Source organism: Chiloscyllium plagiosum, unplaced genomic scaffold (assembly GCF_037043375.1).
Source record: "Chiloscyllium plagiosum isolate Xiang-an unplaced genomic scaffold, Cpla_swu_hap1 HiC_scaffold_45, whole genome shotgun sequence".
NCBI classification, from domain to species: Eukaryota; Metazoa; Chordata; class Chondrichthyes; order Orectolobiformes; family Hemiscylliidae; genus Chiloscyllium; species Chiloscyllium plagiosum.
Genome location: NW_028270183.1, coordinates 89592805 through 89616375, shown reverse-complemented (window position 1 = coordinate 89616375; position 23571 = coordinate 89592805). Strand labels below are relative to the sequence as shown.

Here is a 23571-nt window from a genome sequence, read left to right as displayed (position 1 = left end):
AAAGGCTGCCTTGCTGATCTTTGAGGGGCCCTATTTTCTCCCTAGTTACCCTCTTGTCGTTTATGTATTTATAAAAACCCTTTGGATTCTCCTTAACACTATTTGTCAAAGCTATCTCATGTCCCCTTTTTATCCTTCTGATTTCCCTCTTAAGTATACTCCTCCTGCCTTTATATTCTGAGAATTCACTTGATTTCTCATGACGATACCTGACATTTTTTTCTTCTTTTTCTTAACCAAAATCTTCATTCTCTCGTCATCCAGCATACCCTACACCCACCAGCATTTCCTTCCACCCTCGCAGGAATGCTATGTACTGTCTCTGGAAAGCCGTTATCTCATTTTTGAAGGCTTCCCAATCTCCAATGATAAAGGTTTCATTCTCTTAAAATGGAATCACCCCAATTCTGCTTCTCATGAAACTGTCACTTGAAAATAATTTTAAAAAGTAGAACATTCTAAACGAAGACTTTGATGAGGTGAGCTCTGGTCAGTCCTGTCGATCTGGAGGTTACCAGATACACGGAGAGTACTTTCTATTAGAGCAGCACCAGGTCAGTGTCAGGCACACAGACAGAATGGGCAAATAGATTCACATCTGAACTCACATTTCCCAGCCTGGGAATCTGAAGCTGTGCACAGCCAATTCTGGTAAACATCAGCAAAATTAGGTCATCAAGATCGGCCCAATAGTCTAATAAAAAAAAAAGAATCATTCAGACTAAAATATCCTTCAGGTTCCACAACGCAGTCTCAGTCCCATCCTGCAGGTTATAAGAATCCCGCTACCTCTAACCTCTTGAAGGATCCCCGTCCCTTCCTACATTTGTACCATCCTCCAGGTTCTGCTGCCCTTCCTACCTCCGTAACATGACCCGGACTCTACAACTCTTCCTTCCTCTGCAATGTTCCCCAGAAGGGTACTGGAGGATGGTGGTGTTTACAGAGTTAGGGAGGGATATCAGGACAGGAGGATTTTGCAGTTATTAGTAATATTGAAGTGGCTAAAATTGGCTGTGGTAGTTTTGAGGGTTCACATCAATGAAGGAGTTTACAGAGCGAAGGAGGATTATAGAGACCGGAAGACGCTTCACAGTTTATGAGTTTTGTGGGGACTGGAGCAAGGTACCAAAACAGGGAGGGTTAAAGATTGAATGATTCTGCAGAAAACCTCTACTGGGTTAAAGGCAGGAGTCTTGGTAGTGTGGAGCAACAGAAGTTTCATGGGGTCCACGTCCATAGATCCTTCAAAAATGCCAGCCATGTTGATAGGGGTGGTAAGAAGGCGTGTGATGTGTTAGCTTTCATTAGCAGGGGGATGGAATTTAAGACCTGTGAGGTTATGCTGCAGCTCCATACAGCCCTGGTTAGTCCACACTTGGAATATTGTGTTATGTTCTGGTCGCCTCATTATAGGAAAGATGTGGAAGCTTTGGAGAGGGTGCATAAGAGATTCATCAGGATGATTTCTGGATTGGAGGGCAGATCTAATGGAGAAATGTTGGGGAATCCAGGGCTTTTCTCATTGGAATGAAAAAGGGAGAGCTGACTTGATAGAGGTGTACAAGATGATGAGAGGCAGACAGAGTGGATAGCCCGAGAATGTTCCCATTGTGAAAATGGCTATAACCTTGGGGCATAAGTTTAAGGTAATTGGAGGAAGGTTTATGGGAAATATCAGAGGTAGGTCCGTTACACAGAGAGTGGTGGGTATGTGGAATGCACTGACAGTGTTGGTGGTAGAGACATTAGGGATATTTAATTAACTTTTGGATATGCATATGGATGAGAGTAAAATGAATTTCTTAAAATGGAGACCTGTGCCCTGTGGTGTTCCACGAGGATCCGGGCTGGGTCCACTGTTGTTTGTGATATACATAAATGATTTGGAGGAAGATATCAGTTGCCTGATTAGCAAGTTTGCAGATGACACTAAGATTGGTGGAATAGCAGACAGTGAAGGGGACTGTTAGAGAATACAGCAGTCTATAGATTGAAGAGATGGGCAGAGAAATGGTAGATGGGGAGTTCAATCCGGGCAAATTTCAGAAGATCCAATTCAAGAGCAAACTAAATGGAAAAGTCCTGGGGAAGTCTGACGTACAGAGAGATCTGGATATTCAGGTCTGTTGTTCCTTGAAGGTGACAATGCAGGTCAGTAAAGTGGTCAAGGCGGCATACAGCATGCTTTCTTTCACTGGAGGGGATAATGAGTAAAAGAGTTGGCAGGTCATATTACAGTTGTATTGGACTTTGGTTCGACCACATTTGGAATATTACGTACATTTCTGCTCACCACATTAACAAAAGAGTGTGGATGCATTGGAGAGGGTGCAGGGGAGGTTCACCGGGATGTTGTCTGGTATGGAAGGGGCGAGCTTTGAAGAAAGTTTGAATAGATTAGGATTATTTTCATGAGAAAGACAAAGGTTGACTGGGGACCTGATTGAGATCTACAAAATCATGGGATGTACAGACAGGGTGGATAGCAAGAAGCTTCCCCCCCCCCCCCCCCCCCCCCCAGAGTGTGGTGGATGGAACAGATTGCAGAGATAAAGTGGGTTGTATAGACTGGAGGACCGAACAGAGATGGAGGGTAGTCGTGACTGAAGATGTTTATAGATATAGGAAGGTTTACTTCTGCAGATTATTTAGACATGGAGTGTGTGGAGTCTGACAGATTTTCCAGAAGGACAGTAATTTTGGTTGGAGCCAGTTTCTAAGATAAGAGAGCATTTGTAACCTCCTCCAGTTTGGTCAAAGTGGGAAGGGTTGTAGGGGAGGGTGACATTTCCACAGATAGGGGTGTAAGAGCTGGAGAAGGTTATGGAGATGAGTAAATGCATGGCAATGCAGGAGGAACTTACATTGATATGGTGGGTGCTGGCGACAGGAGGATGTCACACAGATAGTGAATCTTGTCGGAACTGGATCGGGAGAATTACAGGCTTTCAGTGGGTTCTGCAGATCAGGAATGCTGCAGGCACCTGAAAGGATTGTCGAGTCTCCAGCGAGTGATCTTGTCTTTAGGACTGGAATAGGTTATGTAGATACGGAAACATTGAAGACAATGTACGCTATTTTCTTTTTCTTGAACAGAGCCTCAATATCCCTCATGAGCCAGGGATCGCTAAACCTGCCAGCTTTTCCCTTCACTCTAACAGGGACACATTGGCCCTGGATTCTTGAGATCACACTTTTAAAAGACTCCCATTTGTCCGTTATTCCATTTTCTTCAAACCGACTCACCCAGTTGATGGGAGCATGATGTGGAGGAGCCTATGTTGGCCGGGCGGGGGGGGGGGGGGGGGGGGGGGCGGGGGGGGCAGGCAAAGTTAAAAATCACACAACACCAGCTTACAGTCCAGCAGATTTATTTAGAGGCACTAGGTTTCAGAGCGCTGCTTCATCAGGTGGTTGTGGAGCACAATCATAAGGCACAGAATTTGTAGCAACAGGATTGCAGTGTCATGGAATGTAATAACAAACACATTTAGTGGAAGTTATATCTTTTAGGCTGATCACCTGCGCTTTGAAAGCTAGTGCTTTGAAATAAACCTGTTGGACTATAACCTGGTGTTGTGTGATTTTTAATTCACCCAATCGACCTCTGCTCGATCCTGCCTCATGGCCCCAAACCTGTCCCTGCTCCAGTTAAAGACATTAATCTATGGACCTGTCTGATCTTTCTCCATAACTATATTAAAACTAAGACAGTTGTGTTCACTGGACCCAAAGTGCTCTCCGACTGACACTTCAGTCACTTGCCTGACCTCGTTTTCTGAGGGGAGGTCCAGTGTTGCACCCGCCTGAGTAGAGTGGGGCCCTCTGCATATTGATTTAGGAAAATGTCTTGGACACATTTGACAAATTCCACTCCATACGGGCCTTTTACACTCTGGGTGGCCAAGTCAATCGAGGGGAAGTTAAAATCTCAAACCAATACTATCCTACTATTTCTATAGGTACCTGCAATCTCTCTACACATCTGCCCCTGTAGTACCCGCTGGCTGTTTGGGGTCGAGAGCACCATCCCAGCAGACTGACCATCCCTTTTCTGTTTCTAACTTCTCACCATATGACCTCATTTGATCACGTCGAAAGAGTATCCTAAGCACTGTTTTTATATCCTCCCTTATCAAAAGGGCAGCTCACCCTCCTCACTTACTTGTCCTTCTGTCCCGCCTGTAGCTTCTGTATTCTGGAACACTGAGCTGCCAGTCCTGCCTTTCTCTCAGCCATGTTTTTGTTATAGCTATAATATCCCAGTCCCCAGAGCTAATCCATGATCTGAGCTTGTCTGCCTTACCAGTCAGGCCTCATACGTTGAAATGAATGCCCTTTAGACCAGAAGTATTTTCCCTCCCTTGACTGTGCCCCAGAATATCCTGGATAGGAAACATGCTCTTGATGGCTGATGCATTTTCCCCTTGACTGGTCGATGGTACCTCTCTTATTCAGAGTCCAAACCCCCTGTCAAACTAGTTTAAATCCTCACAGCATAACACTGGCAAATCTCCTCCCTGTCAAGAGGTTTTAACAATTGATTGTTGAGGGTATTCACAGGTAAAGGACGTCATGCAGGTGGGAAGCATTCAAAAGCGAGATAAAATGAGAGTTCAGAGCCAGCATATTCCTGTTAGTGTGAAGGACAATGCCGATCACAAGTCGGAAACATTGGGTGACTGGGGTTATTAAGGCTCTGGTCAAGAAAAAGGGGGCAGGCGTCGTAAACATTGCGGGTGAAGTAATTCACTTAAGAGGGAAATCAGGAAGGACCAAAGGGGACAATAGAAAGTGTTGGCAGATCAGGTTGAGGAAAATCCAAAGACAGTCCTCAAGTATATTAACAACAGAAGATTAACTAGGGGTAGAATATGGATTAATGTGACCATCAATGTGTGGAACCACAGGAGATGGGCGAGACCCTAAATGAGCATTTCATGCCAGAACGTACTGTGGTCAAATACGAGGAAACGAAGGGAATAAACAGTGATGACTTGTAGAGTCCCCATTACAGTAGAGATCTTAGAACACAAAGGTAGAGAAAGTGCTAGATCCTAAACAAGCGTATCCCAGAACATTGTGACAAAGTAGTGGCAGGGACATGAGCAGAAATATTTTTAATATTGTCTTTCGCATTTCCATTGGGCGTAAGTGGCTGAGGGATGACCTTATAAAGGTTTAGAAAACCATGAGGGGTACAGGTAAGTTGATTAGCCAACGTCTTTACCCCAGGGTAGTGGAGTCCATAACTAGATGGGATTGAACTGCAGAAGGAGAAGGTGTTAGCAATTCTGGAAAGTGTAAAAAAACAGTTCCCTTGGCCAGATGGGATTTATCCTTGGACTCTGGAAAGCCAGGAAGGAGATTGCCAAGACTTTGGCTTTGATCTTTAAGACATCATTGTGTACGGAAATATTGCCAGAAGGCTGGAGGACAGCAAATGTTGTCCCCTTGTCCAAGAAGGGGAATAGAGACAACCCTGGTAATTATAGAGCTGTGAGCTTTACTTCGATTCTGGGTAAAGTGTTGGAAAGGCTTGTAAAAGTTAGCATTTATAATCAGCAGGAGATGAATACATTGATTAGGGATTATTTAGCACAGTTTTCTGAAGGGTAGGACATGCCTCACAAACCATATTGAGTTCTTTGAGATGGTGACCAAAGAGGTGGATGAGGGTAAAGCAGTTGGTGTGTATATAGATTACAGTAAGGTGTTTGTTAAGGTTCCCACGGTAGGCTATTGCCAACAATACAAAGGCATGGGATTGAGGGTGATTTCGCTGTGAGGATTGGATAATTGGCTCGCTGAAAGAAGACAGAGGGTTGTGGTTGAAGGGAAATACTCATGCTAGAGTTCACTTACTAGTTGGAACTGCCAGGATCTGTTTTGGAACCACTATTGTTTGTCATTTATATAAATGACTTGGGTGAGGGCATTGAAGGATATTTTAGCAAATTTGCGGATAACACTCAGGTCGGTAGAGTTGTGGATAGTGACGAAGAATGTTGTAGGTTATAGAGAAGTATAGATAAGCTGCAGAACTGGACTGAGAGTGTGAGGTGATTCACTTTGGAAGAAGTAACAGAAACACAGTGTACTGAGATATGGTAAGATTCTTGGTAGTGTAGGTGAACAGAGACATCTCTCTGTCCATGTACATAGATCCTTGAAAGTTGCCACGCAGGTCGATAGGGTTGTTAAGAAGGCATTCGGCGCATGTGCTTTTATTGGTACAATTATTAAGTTTCGGAACCATGAGATAATGCTGCAGCTGTACAAAACGCTGGTGCGTCCACATTTGGAGTGTTGCCTTTGGCTCAGGTCACCGTATTAGAGGACGGATGTAAAAGATTTGGAAAGGGTTCAGAGGTGATTTACTAGGATTTTACCAAGTCTGGAGGGAAGGTCTTATGAGGAAGGCTGAGGGACTTGAATCTGTTTTTGTTCGAGAGAAGACATTTGAGGCCAATTGTTTAAGACATATAAAATAATCAGAGGGTTAGATAGGTTAGACAGTGGGAGACTTTTCCCTCGGATGGCGAGACCTAGCACGAAGTGAGATAGTTTTAAATTAAGCTAGAAATTAATATTAATTAATAGATATGGGATAGATGCCAGAGATAGGTTCTTTACTCAGAATAGTAGAGCCATGGAATGGCATGCAATAGTAGTAGGCTCGCCAACTTTAAGGGCATTTAACGGCCATTGGACAGGCATATGGATGAGATTGGAATTGGGAAGGTTAGATGGACTTCACATTGGGTCCACAGGTTGGCGCTACATCGAGAGCCGAAGGCCCTGTACCGCGCTTCCATGTTCTGTCTTAGAGAAGGCATAAATGTGAGATGGGCAGAAGAAAAAACTGAGAAAGGGATCGGAGGAGAAGGTTTTTCACACAGAGGATGGTGCAGGTATGCAATGAGCTTCTGGGGGAAGTGGTAGAGAAATGTACATCAACAACAACAACAACAACAACATGTAAAAGACATTTGGGCAGGTACAGAGAGAGGAGAAGGTTTGAAGGGAGTTGCGTCAAATGCAGGGAAACGTGACTCATTCAGGGACTCTGTTCAGCATGGACTAGTTGGATCGAAGGAACCGTTTCCGTGCTGCATGACCCTATTTCCTGTTAATGGAGGAGGAGACTACCGAGATAAGGCATGATTTGGAGATGCCGGTGTTGGACTGGGGTACACAAAGTTAAAAAAATCACACAACACCAGGTTATAGTCCAACAGGTTTAATTGGAAGCACACTAGCTTTCGCAGCGACGCTCCTTCATCAGGTGATAGTCACCTGATGAAGGAGCGTTGCTCCGAAAGCTAGTGTGCTTCCAATTAAACCTGTTGGACTATAAACTGGTGTTGTGTGATTTTTAACGAGATAAGGCATGTTATAGGCACTGAAACAAGTTACAGCGATAGGGATGGTAGTCTGGAATGCAGTATATTTCAAATATGTGTACGGTCTATCAGGAAGGGAGGAGGTTATAGGGAATGGAACTGTTATAGTTGATACAAACTATTGAAGATACTGGTCCACAAGACATGCTGCAGATACAGTGTTGCATAGTAGTCAGTCTTAGTACAACAGAATTTACAGTAGGAGTGGTGATTTAGCCTTTGGGTGTGTCTGTACTGAGCACTCCCTCCAACACATATCGATATCATGTCTTGTTAGCCGATGTTTGGAGCCCTCGGTAAGGGCTGGAAGTTACAGACATTGTGGGCAAGATGACACACAATGATTTTTGTAGCGTTGTGGGGATAGTGGACATAACATTAAGTGTCAGAGTCATTTAGGAAAGAGATAAGGATAGCGCAGAAGTGAAGATTCCAAATTTGGGGAAGCCCCCTAATTGTTAGAATATCACTGTCACTGGGCATTGTCACGATCATGATACAGCACCGGGCAAACACAGACTGGGAGGAACTATCTGCAGTTGGGCTCATATTTGGAAAAAAGAAGTATGTTAAAGTGATACGGTGAGAATTCAGGTCCGGGATGGTCCCCGACGAATGAATGTCAAACGCAGTGACTCCAGCGAATACTGATCAAGCGATGTCGTGATCCTGATAAAGAAAGCACACTGCGATGAAAACAGGCGAAGCCCTTCAAATGTATAGAACATGCAATGGGGTCCTTCAAATTGAGGGTCAAAGAATGGACATGAAATATCCTTGGCAGATACTGTGAAGGAAAGGCCACGAGGTATTTATCAGTATAGTTAGAGGATTGCGCCTGTTAGAAACCAAAGGAACAATCTGTACATGGAGCCAGAGGAAGTAGGTGAGGTCTTCAATGAATACCCCATGTCCTTATTCACCCAGGAGAAAGGCATTGTAGCCAGGGATTTCAGTCGAGGATGGTGAGGTTCTCGAACATGTGACGACCAATAAAGTGGAGGTATTAAACGCTTTCACAAGCATAAAGGTGGATAAACCCCCAGTACCCAATGAAATATGTCCTGGGCTGCGATGGGAAGTAAGGGAGGAGACTGCTGGGGCCCTGGTGGATACTTTGCTGGTCACAGGTGAAGTGCCGAATGACTGGAGGATCGCTAATCTGTTTCCTTTGATTAAGAAGGGCAGCAGGGATAAGCCAGGTAATTACAGAGCAGATAGTCTGACAGCAGGAGGAGGGAAATTATTGGAAAATATTCTGAGGATGAATCAACACTTGCAAAGGCAAACGTCAACTCGTCTGCGTCATCACGGATTTGGTAGAGGAAGATACCGCCTCAGAATTCAGTTGTGTTTTTTGAATTGGTGTCAAAATATTGAGGAGGGCAGTGCAGATTATGTGGTTTACATGCACCTGAATAAGGCCTTTGACAAGGTCCCAAAGTGGAAGGCTGATCCAAATGGGAACAGCCCATGGGACTCAAGGCAAGTTGGTAATTTGGATACAAAATTGGGGTATAAACTTCTTCGTGTTTGAAATTCTTTCACCAGCGGTTGTACCACAGGGGTATGTGCAGGGACCATTGCTGGTTATTCTGTGGAATAATAACTCCGATGTGAAAGCAGAAGGCATCATTAGTCGGTTTGCCGATTACATGGAAGGTGAGGGTGTTATTCACAGTGAGGGGGACGGTCTCTAACTCCAGTTTGATGACAATCAGATGATAATCTGAGCAGAGTTTAGTTCTGATCAATGTAAGGTCATACCCTGTGGGAGGTATGATAAGCGAAGGGCAGACATAATGAATGCGCGATCCTTGTGGAGTACTGAGGAACACAGGGACCTTAGTGGACAGGTGCCTAGATCCCTGAAGGTGTCAACACAGGGAGACAGGGTGGGAAAGGCACCTGAACCGGGAGCGGCAGGGGGACCCATAACCTGGTTGGGTGAATTGCTTGAGAGGATATAAACTTAACTGGCAGGATGTTGGACCTTAAACAGCCGTAAGGCCAGAAAGAAGATTGAGGCCAGTGCACAAGTTAAAGAGAGAACATTCCACAGCCAAGACAGGCAAGAACATCGCAGGGAATGTGGAAAAAACTGATTATTAAACTGCATTTATTTCAATGAAAGAGGCCAGACAGATGAACTCAGGGCATGGATGGGAACATGGGACTGGGATAGTATACTTATTACAGAAACACAGCTGAGGGAGGGGCAGGACTGGCTACTCAATGTTTCAAGGTAGAGATGCTACAGGAAGCATCGAAGGGGAGGAAAGAGAGGACGCGTGGTCGTGGATTTTGATTGCAAGAATTATCCCAGCAGTACTTAGAGTAGATATTCCTGTGGGATCACCCAGTGAAGCGATATTAGTGGAACTGAGAAATAAGAATGGGTCATCACTCTAACATGATTGTCCCACTAACCCCGAATAATCTGTGGCAATCTGAGGAACAAATATGTCGGGAGATCTCAAATATCAATCATAATAATAGGGCTGTTATGGTAGGGGTTTTTAAACTTTCCAAACTGAGACTGGGACTGCCAGTGTTCACGTTTGCAAGGCAGGAATTTGGTAATTGTGTTCCAGAAACTCCCAATCAATATGTAAATGGCCTGAAAAGAGAAAGGGGCAAAACCTTACCTCCCCTTTGGAAACAAGGTAGGAAAAGGGACTGAGGTGTTAGTGGGAAAGCATTTTGTCAAAGTGACCACAGTTCTATTAGTTTGAAAACAGCGATGGAAAAGGACAGGCCTGGTCCACAAGTTCAAGTTATAAAACGGGGCCAGACCAATCTTGATCGTAATGGGCAGGAACTTTCAAAACGTGATTGGGGAGTCTAGTTGCAGGGAAAGGGAAGTTTGGCAAGTGAGAATATTTTAAACGTGAGATAAATTGAGCGATCACCACCTGCATGTTCGTGTTTGTGTGCAGGTCAATACTGACAGCATTCGGAAACACTGGCTGTCCACTGAGGGGCTGGTCAAGGAAAAGGGGCCACATGTCAGGTATAGCCAGCTGGATCAAGTGAACCTCTGAGGATCACAGGGACTGTAGGAATACAATTTGGTTGGAAATCAGGATTGCAGAAAGGGTACATGAAATAGCCTTGGCAGAGAATGATAAGGAGAATCCAAAGTGATTGTATAAATATATTGAGTAAAAGAGTAACTCGAGACAAAGTAGCGTCCCTTAAAGATCAATTGATGTGTGGAACCATAGGATATGGCTAAGACCTTAAACGCAATTTTTCACTCCAGAACTTACTGTGAACAACGACTGGGGAACTCAGAGAACAAGAGTAATATGTTAGACCACATTTGGAGTTTTCTGCAATTCCAGTATCCCCGCTATAGGAAGGATGTTGTGAAATTTGAAAGTGTTCAGAAAAGATTTACAAGATGTTGCCAGAGTTGTTGCTGAATAAGCTGGGGTTATTTTCCCTGGAGCATCGGAGACTGAGTGGTGACCTGACAGAGGTTTATATAAACATGAGGGGTATGGATTGTGTAAACATTCAAGGTCTTTTCTCGGGGTTGGAGAGTCCAAAACTAGAGTGCACAGGTTTAAGGTTAAAGGGGAAAGGTTTAAACGGCACTGAAGGGACAGCTTTTTATGCACACGGTAATGTGTGTATGGAATGAGCTGAGAGAGAAAGTAACAGATACGGATACTATGATAACTGGACGGGTATATGAATAATAAGGGTTTAGAGGTACATGTGCCAAATGCTAGTAAATGGGTTGGATTTATTTACGTCTTCTGGTCAGCATGGACGAGTTGAACCGAAAAGTCTGTTTCCATGCTGTACATCTCTATGACTTGAATAGAGTGCATGTTATAGAAGAGGTGGTGCTGCGGGTTTTAAGACACAAAGGTATGGAAAGCCCCAGGACCTGATTAAGTGTATCACAGGACATTGTGCGATGCTAGGGAAGAAATTGTGGAGCCCCGAGCAAAGGTATTTGTACCATTGACAGCCATGTGTGATGTGCTGGAAAGGCTGGAGGGTGGCATAGTGGACAGTGAAGGAGGTTTTTTGAGATTACAAAGTAATCTTGATGAGTGAATGGGCTGAAAAGCTGTAGATGGAATTCAATCTGAACAAATGCGAGGTAATGCACTTGGTAAAACACACAAGGTAGAGCTTATACAATTAATGTTCTGGCCTCGGTTAGTGTTTCAGAGCAGAGCGACTTCCGGGTTCAGGGACATAATTCTTGAAGCTTGCATCACAGGATGGATAAGGCAGTGCTTGGCTTGCCTGACTATTGCTCAGTCCATTGAGTGTAGGATTTGGGGCGTCATGTTGAGATTGCGCAGACATTGGTGAGGCCTGTTCTGCAATACTCCATCCAGTTCTGGTCGCCCAGTTATAGGAGGATATTATTAAGCTGCAGGGGTTCAGAAGAGATTTACCAGGACGTTGCTGGACATGGAAGGCTTGAGTTCTGAAAAATGGCTGGATAGGCTGAGTCTTTTTTCACTGGAGCCTGGAGGTTGAGACGTGATGTTATAAAAGGGTATTTTTAAAAATGAGGTATATAGATCAATTTAGTGGTAGTTGCCTTTTCCGCAGGATGGGGGAGTCTCAAGAGAAGGGGTCACATTTTTAAGGTTAGAAGAGAGAGATGTTCAAAAAAAAAAGACATGGGGGCAAATTGTTACCCAGAGGATGTTTTTATTGTGGAGTGAACTTCCTGAGGAAGGGGTGGATGTGGGTACAATTACAACGTTTAAAAGACAGAGATACTAAACGAGTATTTTGCATCAGTTTTTACTGTGGAAAAGGATATGGAAGATATAGAATGTAGGGAAATAGATGGTGACACCTTGCAAAATGTCCAGATTACAGAGGAGCAAGTGTTGGATGTCTTGAAATACATAAAGGGGGGGGGGGGTACATTCCCAGGACCTGATTAGGTGTACCCTTGAACTCTGTGGGAAGCTCGAGAAGTGATTACTGGACCTCTTGCTGAGATATTTGTATCATCAATAGTCACAGGTGAGGTGCCGGAAGACTGGAGATTGGCAAACGTGATGCTACTGTTTAAGAAGGGTGGTAAAGATAAGCCAGGGAATTATAGACCAGTGAGCCTGACGTCGGTGGTGGGCAAGCTGTTGGAGGGAATCCTGAGGGACAGGATTTACATGTGTTTGGAAAGGCAAGGACTGATTAGGGATAGTCAACATGGCTTTGTGAGTGGGAAATCATGTCTCACAAACTTGATTGAGTTTTTTGAAGAAGTAACAAAGAGGATTGATGAGGGCTGAGCGGTAGATGTGAACTATATGGACTTCAGTAAGGCGTTCGACAAGTTTCCCCATGGGAGACTGACTTGCAAGGTTCGATCTCACGTAATACAGGGGGAACTAGCTATTTGGATACAGAACTGGCTCAAAAGGTAGAAGACAGAGGGTGGTGGTGGAGGATTGCTTATCAGACTGGAGACCTGTGACCAGTGGAGTGCCACAAGGATTGGGCCTAAGAATGGTGAACAGCCAAGGGTAAGGGAGTCCAACACTCGAGAGTACAAACGGGATGTGAGAGAGCAAAGATTTAAAGAGGGAGCTGAGGGGCAACATTATCCACAGAGGATGGTGCACAGACAGAACGGACTGCCAGGGGCACATGGAGAAACAAGAACAATGACAACATGGAAAAGACATTTGGACAGGAACATGGAGAGGAGAAGGTTTGAAGAGCTAAGGGCCAAACGCAGGCAAATGAGACTCATTCAGTATATGAAACATGGGCAGCATTGATGAGTTGGACACAGGTTCTGTTTCTGCGCTGTATCACTCTGTATCCAGCTAAAGAGGATTACAGTACGAAATAAAGCATGTTGTAGACGCTGAAGCAAGTTACAGCGATAGGGATGGTAGTCTGGAATGCAGTATGTTTCAAATATGTGGAGGGACTATCGGGAACGGAGGAGGTTACAGGGACAGGAACTGTTATAGGAGTTAAAAATGACTGAAGACACTGGTGCACAAGCCATGCCATAGGTACAGAGTTGCAGAGTAATGAGTCTTAGTACAGTGATGGAGGGAGAACACAGAACAGAAAGATCCCAGGCAGCATTCCCAACCTCTCATCGGAGGCCTGCTTTCCCCTCTGTTGTCCTGATGCTCACAGGCCCAGTTTGATAACTATGAATTCCCCATGCTGTCCCAGTGCAACGTAAGTTAATGTAGACGTGGTGTTTGAGCAAGGGGTGTGTCTATACTGTACTGTGCTCCCCCTCCAGCACTGCATCTATATCATGTCTTGTTAGCAATGTTAGGAGGCCTTTCATTGCTCTCTGCTCTGTGCACCGAGTGATCTTACCTCACTGCAGGATTTATTGAAGGCTCCACATCTCCCTGCCTTTTGTCTCTCTGGCTGACCAATCATCCTCAATGAGGTGTTGGACGACACACCCAGCAATTGGAAAGTCTATTGAGTCAGGAACTTCCTAAGTACCTACAGGAGACAGCGAAATAGACAGAATGGAAAATTAGACTGATGCAGTGAGGGTTATACATGGAGAATGGAAATGAGTCCCACAGAGATCTGTAAAATCCCACTCCATCCCTGGCCTGTGCTCTTGCATCTCTCTGGAGTGGAGAATTCTGTTGGCTCAGGTTCTGGAGTAACTGCAAGAGCAGGAGGCGCTGACAGAGGCGGCAATAAGATCCACACCGTGAGGGATACCACATGGAGAGAGACTGAGTGATAAAATTAGAGTGCTGGAAGACCTCAGGATCACACAGTCATGTTGGAAGAATGGGTTTAGCTTCATGATGCCCTGGTATCAGTGCTCAGGGATGAGCAACCAGTGAACAAGCGAAGTGATGGCCGAGTGGTATTATTGCTAGAGCATGTATCCAAAACCTCAGCTAATATTCATGGGAAGTGGGTTTGAATCCCACCATCAGAAATAGTGGAATTTGAAATCAATAATTTTAAAAATAGTAATTCACAATCCATAAATAAATATGAAACCATTGCTGATGTACAAAAAAAAAACAAACACTTGTCCTTCAGATAAGGACATCAGCTCATCCACACGTGGTCTGCACGACGTACCCACAGCAAAATGTTTGCCTCTCAATTACCCTCTGAAATGGCCGAGCAAGTTACTCAGCTCGAAAGCAGCTAGAGCTGGGCAAGAAAGGCTGGTCAGCCAGAGACACCCACAGCCCATACCTGATTTCAAAAAATAATCCATTCAGATGGTCCCGCTGGAAATGTGCTGGGACCAGTGTCCTGGCCAATCATGTCGGTAGGTTTATGGGCAGGGCTTTCAACTGACAGAGGATGCAGGGACAGGGTTCAGGTGAAATGAGCTTTCCAAATCCAAACGGAAAAGGTGAAGTATGGGAGCAGCATGGGAATGTGACTGAAGACAAGCAGAAAGGAACAGGAAGGGACAGAGTTTAACTAAGACTGTGCTTCAGGGAATCGGTTTGTGACAGGAAATTGTGGGAAAGAGGAAATTATGTTTTTGTTTTGGAATGGATAATGTCTCATCAATAAAATAGATTGATTTGTGACACAGAGATAAAAGAGATTTAGACACCAGGGTGACGTGGTTACAGGCGAACAAAAGGTGGAACATAAATATTCAATGGATCACAACCTTGTGGAAACTCAGGCAAAATGGGTAACGCTAACAATAATGGATCATAAAGGTATTACAGAGAAAGCATTTGGCCTCATATCATGAAGTAGAGTCAGTCTGAATGCACATTCTGGCTACTACTTGCAAAGGACACAAGCAGAACAGTTTTAGACCACCGAACAGCATTTCATTGCTCATCACTGCATTAAACAGGAACTCATTGGAATTTTTTTACAAACACATTGTGATAATTTTGGGAAACTTCAATATTCACATGATCTGGGACAGTCACACTGACAGTGATATTGGAAGAGGAGTTCAGATAATTAGTTTTCAGTGTTTCTTTGAATAACAAATTGTGCAACTGGCTAGGGACGTAACTATCTCAGATCGACCGTTGTGTGATGAAACTTAGTGACTGAGTAATGTCACCTGGAGAGATCCTCAGGGAAATTGTGAGAAAGTGCAGTTTAAAGAAATATAAAGTTTTAAAGTGAATCACAAAAAGGACAAGTTACAACTAGAAACAAAAACAGCCAATTACATGGGTTTGAGAGGAGAGGTGACCAAGGTAAACAGGCTAAACAGACTGAAACATGTGTCTGTAAATGAGCATTTGAAGGAACAGTGTAAATCACTCAACAAAAGGACATTCCATTGAAACAGACCAAACCTCAGCAAGACATTTCCACCGGCCCCTCTCTCAGGACAAAATGTACCATATTAGATTAGGAGGCTTAGAGGATCACCAAAAAATACTTAAAATCCTGAAGTGAGAGAGTGTTTTAGGAGTAAGTTTTAAAGGGATTGCAAAGGGTCTGCTATCAGGAGGAGGGCAGTAGGAAGGGGAATCATTGTCAGGGTTTAATGTCACAAAAGGAACCGGGAGAGCTGAAGGTGCTGGAGGTGGTGCGATGTTACAGAGAGTGGTCAGGGCCTGAACGGTGTTACAAAGCCTGTACGGATTGCTGCAGCTGGAGAGGTTTGCAGAGGTAGGGAGGGACATATGTATTTTTATTTATTCATTCATGGGATGTGGGTGTCACTGCTAATTACCCAGAGGACAGCTCAGAGTCAGCCATGTTGCTGTGGGTCTGGAGTCACATGTTAGCCAGACCAGGTTAGAATGTCAGATGTTCTACACAAAAGGAGGTCAGTGAACCAGATGAGTTCTTCCCATTGATCAACAATGCTTTTATGGTGGCCTCACCAATGTCCACCACGACATGACATCCCAACTCCTACTCTCAATGCTCTGCCCAATGAAGGTAACCATCCCAATGACCTGCTTCACCAGCCTGTCTGCGTGTGACACCACTTTCAAAGAACTGTGTACCTGCATCACTGGGTCACTGACTAACAACACTACCCAGGGCCCGAACATTAACTGTACAAGTCCCACCCTGGCTTGTTTCACCAAAATGGCACACTTCAGATTTATCTAATTAAACTCCATCTGCTATTCTTCAGCCCACTACCCCAGCAGTACTGTTCATCCTGTGGTATCACAGATACATTTCATCGCTGTCCAGTTTACCACCAATTTCAGTGTCACCCAAAAGACTTACTTAACTTACTTAACAATATTCCCATCCAAACCATTTATCCAAATGACAAACAACAGGGGACCCACTACATTGCTGGTCACATACCTCCAGTCAGAAAACAAATTGTCTCCCATCACCCTCTGTCTCCTACCATCAAGCCCATAATTCTGTCCAGTTGACTAGCTCCTCCTGAATGCCATATCCTTTTACACTGATCTGAGCTTATTACCCAGTTTACCATACGACATGTAGAACACAACAGTACACCCTTCGGCCGTGATGATATGCCAATCTTTTATCCGACCGTAAAATCAAAAAAAAGTGGCAGATAGAGTTTAATTCAGATAAATGCGAGGTGCTGCATTTTGGGAAAGCAAATCTTAGCAGGACTTATTTACTTAATGGTAAGGTCCGAGGGAGTGTTGCTGAACAAACAGACCTTGAGGTGCAGGTTCATAGCACCTTGAAAGTGGAGTCGCAGATAGATAGGATAGTGAAGAAGGCGTTTGGTATGCTTTCCTTTATTGGTCAGAGTATTGAGTACAGGAGTTGGGATGTCATGTTGCGACAGTACAACGCATTGGTTAGGCCACTGTTGTAATATTGCGTGCAATTTTGGTTTCCTTACTATCGGAAAGATGTTGCGAAACTTGAAAGGGTTCAGAAAAGATTTACAAGGATGTTGCCAGGGCTGGCGGATTTGAGCTACAGGGAGAGGCTGAACAGGCTGGGGCTGTTTTCCTTGGAGTGTCGGAGGCTGAGGGGTGACATTATAAAGGTTTACAAAATTATGAGGGGCATGGATAGGGTTAATAGACAAAGTCTTTTCCCTGGGGTTGTGGTGTCCAGAACTAGAGGGCATAGGTTATGGATGAAAGGAGAAAGATATAAAAGAGACCTAAGGGGCAACATTTTCATGTGGAGGGTGGTATGTGTATGGAATGAGCTGCCAGAGGAAGTGGTGGAGACTGGTACAATTGCAACATTTAAGAGGTATTTGGATGGGTATATGAATATGAAGGGTTTGGAGGGATATGGACCGGGTGCTAGCAGGTGGGACTAGATTGGGTTGGGATGTCTGGTCGGCATGGACAGGTTGGATGGAAGTATCTGTTTCCATGTTGTACATCTCTGTGACTCTAACTTCCATTCCCCTCATTTTATTATCATCCATGTGCCTATCCAGAAGTATATTAAATGTCCCTAATACATCTAATTTTACCGCCACCGCTGGCAGTGCATTCCACTCAGCCACCACTCTGTATGTAACGAACCTACCTCTGAAATCTCCCCTTAACCATCCACTAATCATCCGAAAATTATACCCCCTTGTAATAACTATTTATATGAAGATAAAAAATATATCTCTCTATTCACTCTATCTATGACTCTCATCAACTTGTTCACCTCTGCGAAGTCACCCCTCACCCTTCTTCAGTCCAATGAGAAAAGCCTTAGCTCCCTCAAACTTTCGTCATAAGACATGCTCTCCAGTACAGGTAGCATCCTGGTAAATCTCCTCTTTACCCTCTCTAAAGCTTCTACATCCTTCCTGCAATGAAGGGACCAAAACTGAACACAATATTCCAAGTGGGGTCGTACTAGGGCTCTATAGAGCTGCAACATTACCTCACGGCTTTAAAACTCAAACCCCAAACTAATGAAATCCCACACAATATATTGCTTCTTAACAAGCCAATCAGCTTGGGCGGCTACTTTGAGGGATCTATGGACTTGGAAGCCAAGATCCCTCTATTCCTCCACACTGCCAAAGAACCTGCCTTTAACTCTGTATTCTGCATTCAAATTCAAACTTCAAAATTAATGACTTCACACTTTTCCCAGATTGAACTCCATCTGCCACTTCTCAGCCCAACTCTGCATCCTGTCAATGTTCTGTTGCAACCTACAACAGCCGTCCATACTATCAACCACTCCACCAACCTTAGTGTCATTGGGGAACTTACTAACCCCTCTTTCAATCACACATCCAAGTCATTCATAAACTCACAAAGAGCAGAGGTCCTGTAACCTCTCCCTGCAGAAAACCCCTGGTGACTGAGCTCCAGAATGAATGCTTTCCATCTATCATCACCCTCTGTCTTCTGTGGGCCAGTAATCCTGTATCCAGACAGACAGGTTTCCCTGTATCCCATGTCTCCGTACTTTCTGAATGAGCCATAAAGATGTTTTGTCACATTCTCAAAAGATTCAATAAGACTTGTAAGGCATGACCTGCCCCTTACAAAACCATGCTGACTATCTCTAATCAAACTATGGTTTCCAAAGGAATAATAAATCCTGTCTCACAGAGTCCTCTCCAGTAATCTGCACACCACAGACAGAAGACTGACAGGTGTGCAATTCCCAGGATTATACCTATTCCCTTTCCTGAACAAAGGAATAATATTTTCCTTCCTCCAATCATCTGGTCCAACTCCAGGGGACGGTGAGGGCGCAAAGGTCATCACCAGGTGCGCAGCAATCCATTCCCTCGGTTCCTATAGTTACTTTGGTCGCATCCAGTCTGGTTCAGCGGCTTATCTATCCTTATCTTTTACAAAAGTCTCAACACATCCTCCTTCTTAACATCCACCTGTTCAGGGACATCAGGCTGTCTCACGCTGTCCTCACAAACGACAAGACCCTTCTCAGCAGTGAATACTGAGACATAGTATTCATTAAGGACCTTCCCTACCTCCTGTGACTCCAGGCACAAGTTCCTTCCACTATCCCTGACTGGCCCTATCCTCACTCTGACCATCCTCTTATTCGTCGCATAAGTTGAGAATGCCTCGCGGTTTTCCTTAATCCTTCGCAACAATGCTTTTTCATGACCCTTCTAGTTGCCCTCAGTCCATCTCTCGGTTCCTTCCTGGTACCTTCAGAGCATCCCTACAGTGTGGAAACAGGCCGTTTGACCCAAGAACTCCATACCAACCCTCCAAACAGTATCCAACCCAGCCCCATTCCCCCACCCTATTACTCTCCATTTGCCCTGACTAATGCGCCAAACCTACCCATCCCTGAACATTATGGGTAATGTAGCATGGCTAAGCCACCAAACTGGCACATCTTTGGGCTGCGGGGGGAAACCGGGGCACCTGGAGGAAACCCACAGGGAGAATGCGCAAACACCCCACAGACAGTCGCCTGAGGCTGTAATCGAAATGGAGTCCGTGGTGCTATGAGGTCGCAGTGCTAACCACTGAGACACCGTGCCATCCAATGTAACTCTCTGGAGCCCTGTCTGATCCTTGCTTCCTCAACCTTAAGTAATCTTCCTTCTTCCTCTTGACTAGATGCCAAAGTCCATGTGGACAACGTTGACTGATCTGCCTTCATTTATCTTTGGCCACCTCCTCGAAGAGTCAATCCGATTTGTGCAACATGGTTTTCCACTCACAAAGCCCTGCTGCCCATCTCGAATCAGCCCTTGCCTTTGTAACTGTAAGGAGCTCCTTTATCTCAAAATCTCCTCCAACAACTTCCCAATCACTGGGCTCATGGGGCTGTAATTTCCTGGCTTTTCCCTGCAGTCCTTAAGCGATGGAACAGTATTAGCCAACCTCCAGTCTTCCAACATCTCACTGTGTCTGTTGATTATATAAATATCTGTTAATCTCTTCCCTAGCTTCCCACAATATTCAAGGATAGACCCAATGAGCTACTGAAGACTGATCTACCTTTAGTTTTTTAAGATTCCAGCACTTTCTCTTCTCTGGTGAGGATTCTTTCCAAGACATCACTATTTATTTCCTCAAGTTCCCAAGCTTCCATGTCTTTCGTCACAGTAAATACTGACAAGATTAATTTTGTCTAATATCTCACCCATCTCCTCTGGTTCCACACATGAGTGACCTTATTGATCTTTAAGGGACCCTATTCTCTCACAAGTTACTCATTAGCCCTTATTGAAACTTGCATAAAGGCTTCTGATAATTCAAATGCACCATATCCCCTATACCACAACACCCCTCCTACACACTTACAATTCTGCCATTTATATTCACACCAACAAATTAAATCCAACTGGCTCATTGTTGTACCAGTCGGCATGGAGACCACTGTCACACATAGTTACTGTACTGCCCTTGGCATAAGTATCTTCAGTGTCCTGACTTTAACTATATTGACATTCCCATCACTGTCTGGTGCCTACAAAAGAATTCCTGTTAACGGTTGCTGCTGCTTGGTTATTCTCAGCTCCACTTTTCATATTCAGATCCACATGAATCTCTCATTAATGCATTATCCTCATCCTTCCTTCACAACTTGTTGGCTTATTGACTAGTCTGTCTTTTGGGACTAGATTGGGTTGGGATATCTGCTCAGCATGGATGGGTTGGACCGAAGGGTCGGTTTCCATGCTGCACATCTCTCTGACTCTATGACTCTATCCCAACCAACCTTCAATATTCACCTCCCAGCGATGGTCATTCTGCAGCTAAATCTCCAGAAAGGGAGTAACACCATATCTGTTCACTGTCATTCCATCTGCCTTATGGCAAATACAGGGAGTCATTCCTCAGTAGTGTTGGGGGGGGGGGGGGGGGGGGGAGTGAACAGATGGGTGGAGGTTACAGAGACTCAAGACTTACAGGAACTCGAGGATGTTAGAGTTTAAAAGAGTTACATCTGGTCAAGAATGTCAGTGGGACACAGGGGTTTGGGGATTGGAGGAACTTACAGAGATAGAGGGAGCTGGATTAGATTCTGGAGGTAGGGATAGGGATGGAGAAAGGAAGAGGTAGGCAGACTGAGAGGCACAGACAGGGAGCTATTTCATTTAGGAGAGAATTGGGCATGCTAACAGAGATACGGAAGGTTGTCGTGACTGAAGACATTTACAGATATAAGAAGGCTTCTAGGTTCTGGAGGCTACAGAGATAGGAAGGCAATGGAGAATGCCAGGTTACTGGGTTGGAGACAGTTACACAAATGGGGAGGGTGACACAAACTGAAAGAGGCTCCTGTGGTCGGGAGGGGTATAGTGTCGGGACTGAGGGCGAAATTTAACAAGATAAAGATCAAAGAATTGGTGAAGGATAAGGAGATTACAAATTTTTCACAGTTAAGGAAGGGTTGTAGGAGCTGGAGAAGATTACATAGGTAGGGACCGATGGAGAGGTTAAAGACAAATATATTGACATGGAGGGTGGTATTGGTGGGAGGAGCTTACAGGGATAGACAGGACTGTCAGGGTTTACAGGGATGAATGAATTTAGTATCTACTGGAGAAGTTTAGGAATTAGTGTGTTAGGGATTGGAGAACCTGACAGAGACAGAGAGAATGGTGTGGACTAGAGGAGATTCCAAATAGAGGAAGGATTATCGGGACTGGAGGATATTACAGAGATCACGAATACAGCATGGGTCAGGATTGATGCCTGCGATCCCCTGTGCTGTCGCATCGAGGACCAGTATAGCAGAGGTGAAAGCAGGACCCTGAGAAGATGGTGGGAATGAAACCTAGAATGTTGCATTTCCTTGCCCAGCTCTGTATCTATGTCCGGTCTTCCAGGTCTGAATATAGAAGTCTACTACCTCCACCCTGTACTGTTTACTGTGAGTGATCTTACCGGCTGCAGGATTTACTGAAGGCTCCAGATCTCCCTCTCCATCTCTCTCTGGCTGACCAACCAGCTTCAATGAGGTGATGGATGAGACAGGAGTTAGGAACAGCCTGATTACCTGCACGAGACAGAAATAGACAGAATGGGAAATTAGACTGATGCAATGAGGATAACTCATGCAGAGTGGCACTGAGTCCAGCAGAGATTTCGGAAATCTCAGTCTCCATCCCTGGCCTGTGCTGTTGTGTCTCTCTGGAATTTACAATTCTGTTGACTCAGGATCTAAGAGGGAGAAATGCTGACAGAGGCAGCATATAGACCGACACAGCGAGTGACACCACATGGAGAGATACTGAGTGATATCACATTATTAGACACTGTATTAACACGGAATTGTTTGAATTTATAACAAACGCACTGGGATAATTGTGAGGGGAGTCAACCTTCCTATCTCATCATCTCTTTGGCAGTGGGTCACAGACGAGGCTGACTCTCTCCCACCCTCGGGGGCGGGGTCTGGAGTTTGCTGTACAGACCGATGTGGCTTTCCACAGACTCTGTTACACGATGTTGCAGAAGGTGGCCATGGGAAGGGGGTGGGTGGGGCGTTGGTGTGGTCACGCGCTCCTTATGCTGTTTTCCCCTGGATTCCCATTTTCCCCACAGAAAGTCTCGAGGTCCTCGACACTTTCCCAATACTCCTCCCCCACTTTGGACCGTCTTGGTCCAGGACTTACCAGATTTGATTAAGAGATGAAAAAAAACTATCAATTCTGAAGAAGCCAACATTTAGAAATGTGGACACATTTGTTAAAGAGATCGCTATGGAGTCTCCGAGCAGGAGGAGTGCAGTAGGAAGAGGAAACGTCAGCGTTTAATCAGATGATCGGAACAGGGAGAGGTGAAGGTGCTGGAGGTGGTGAGGGTGTTACAGAGAGGGGCAAAGGCCTGAACAATGTCACAAAGCCAGTACGATTTGCTGCAACTAGAGCTGTTTGCAGAGGTAGGGATGGACATCTGTATTTTCGTTGATTCATTCATGGCCTGAGGATGTCACCGGATGGACCAGCATACATTATCCCATTGCTACTTGCCCAGAGGCAGCTCAGAGTCAGCCATATTGCTGTGGGACGGGAGTCACATGTGAGCCAGACCAGGTAAGAATGTCAGATGTCCCTCCCTAAAGGACATATGTGAATAAGTTGATTTTTACCAGATAATCAACAATGCTTATACAGTGGCCTCACTAATATCCTGTACAGATACACCATGGCATCTCAACTCCTATTGTCAATGCTCTGCCCAATGAAGGTAACCATCCCAAACGCCTGCTTCACCAGCCTGTCTACCTGTGACACCACTTTCAAAGAACTGTATAACTGCATCCCTGGGTCACTGATTGACAACACTACCCAGGACCCGAACAT

The 23571-nt window shown here is 44.8% G+C and overlaps 1 long non-coding RNA gene across 1 annotated transcript; it reads right to left on the bottom strand.

The window, feature by feature from the left end:
* Nucleotides 1–607: 607 nt before the first annotated feature.
* LOC148136804 (uncharacterized) lies at nt 608–22250 on the bottom strand. Its single transcript, XR_015754462.1, has 3 exons — nt 22151–22250; nt 13746–13880; nt 608–694 (listed from the first exon to the last, which is right to left on the bottom strand). It is a non-coding gene; the product is annotated as an uncharacterized LOC148136804 (long non-coding RNA).
* Nucleotides 22251–23571: the final 1321 nt, after the last annotated feature.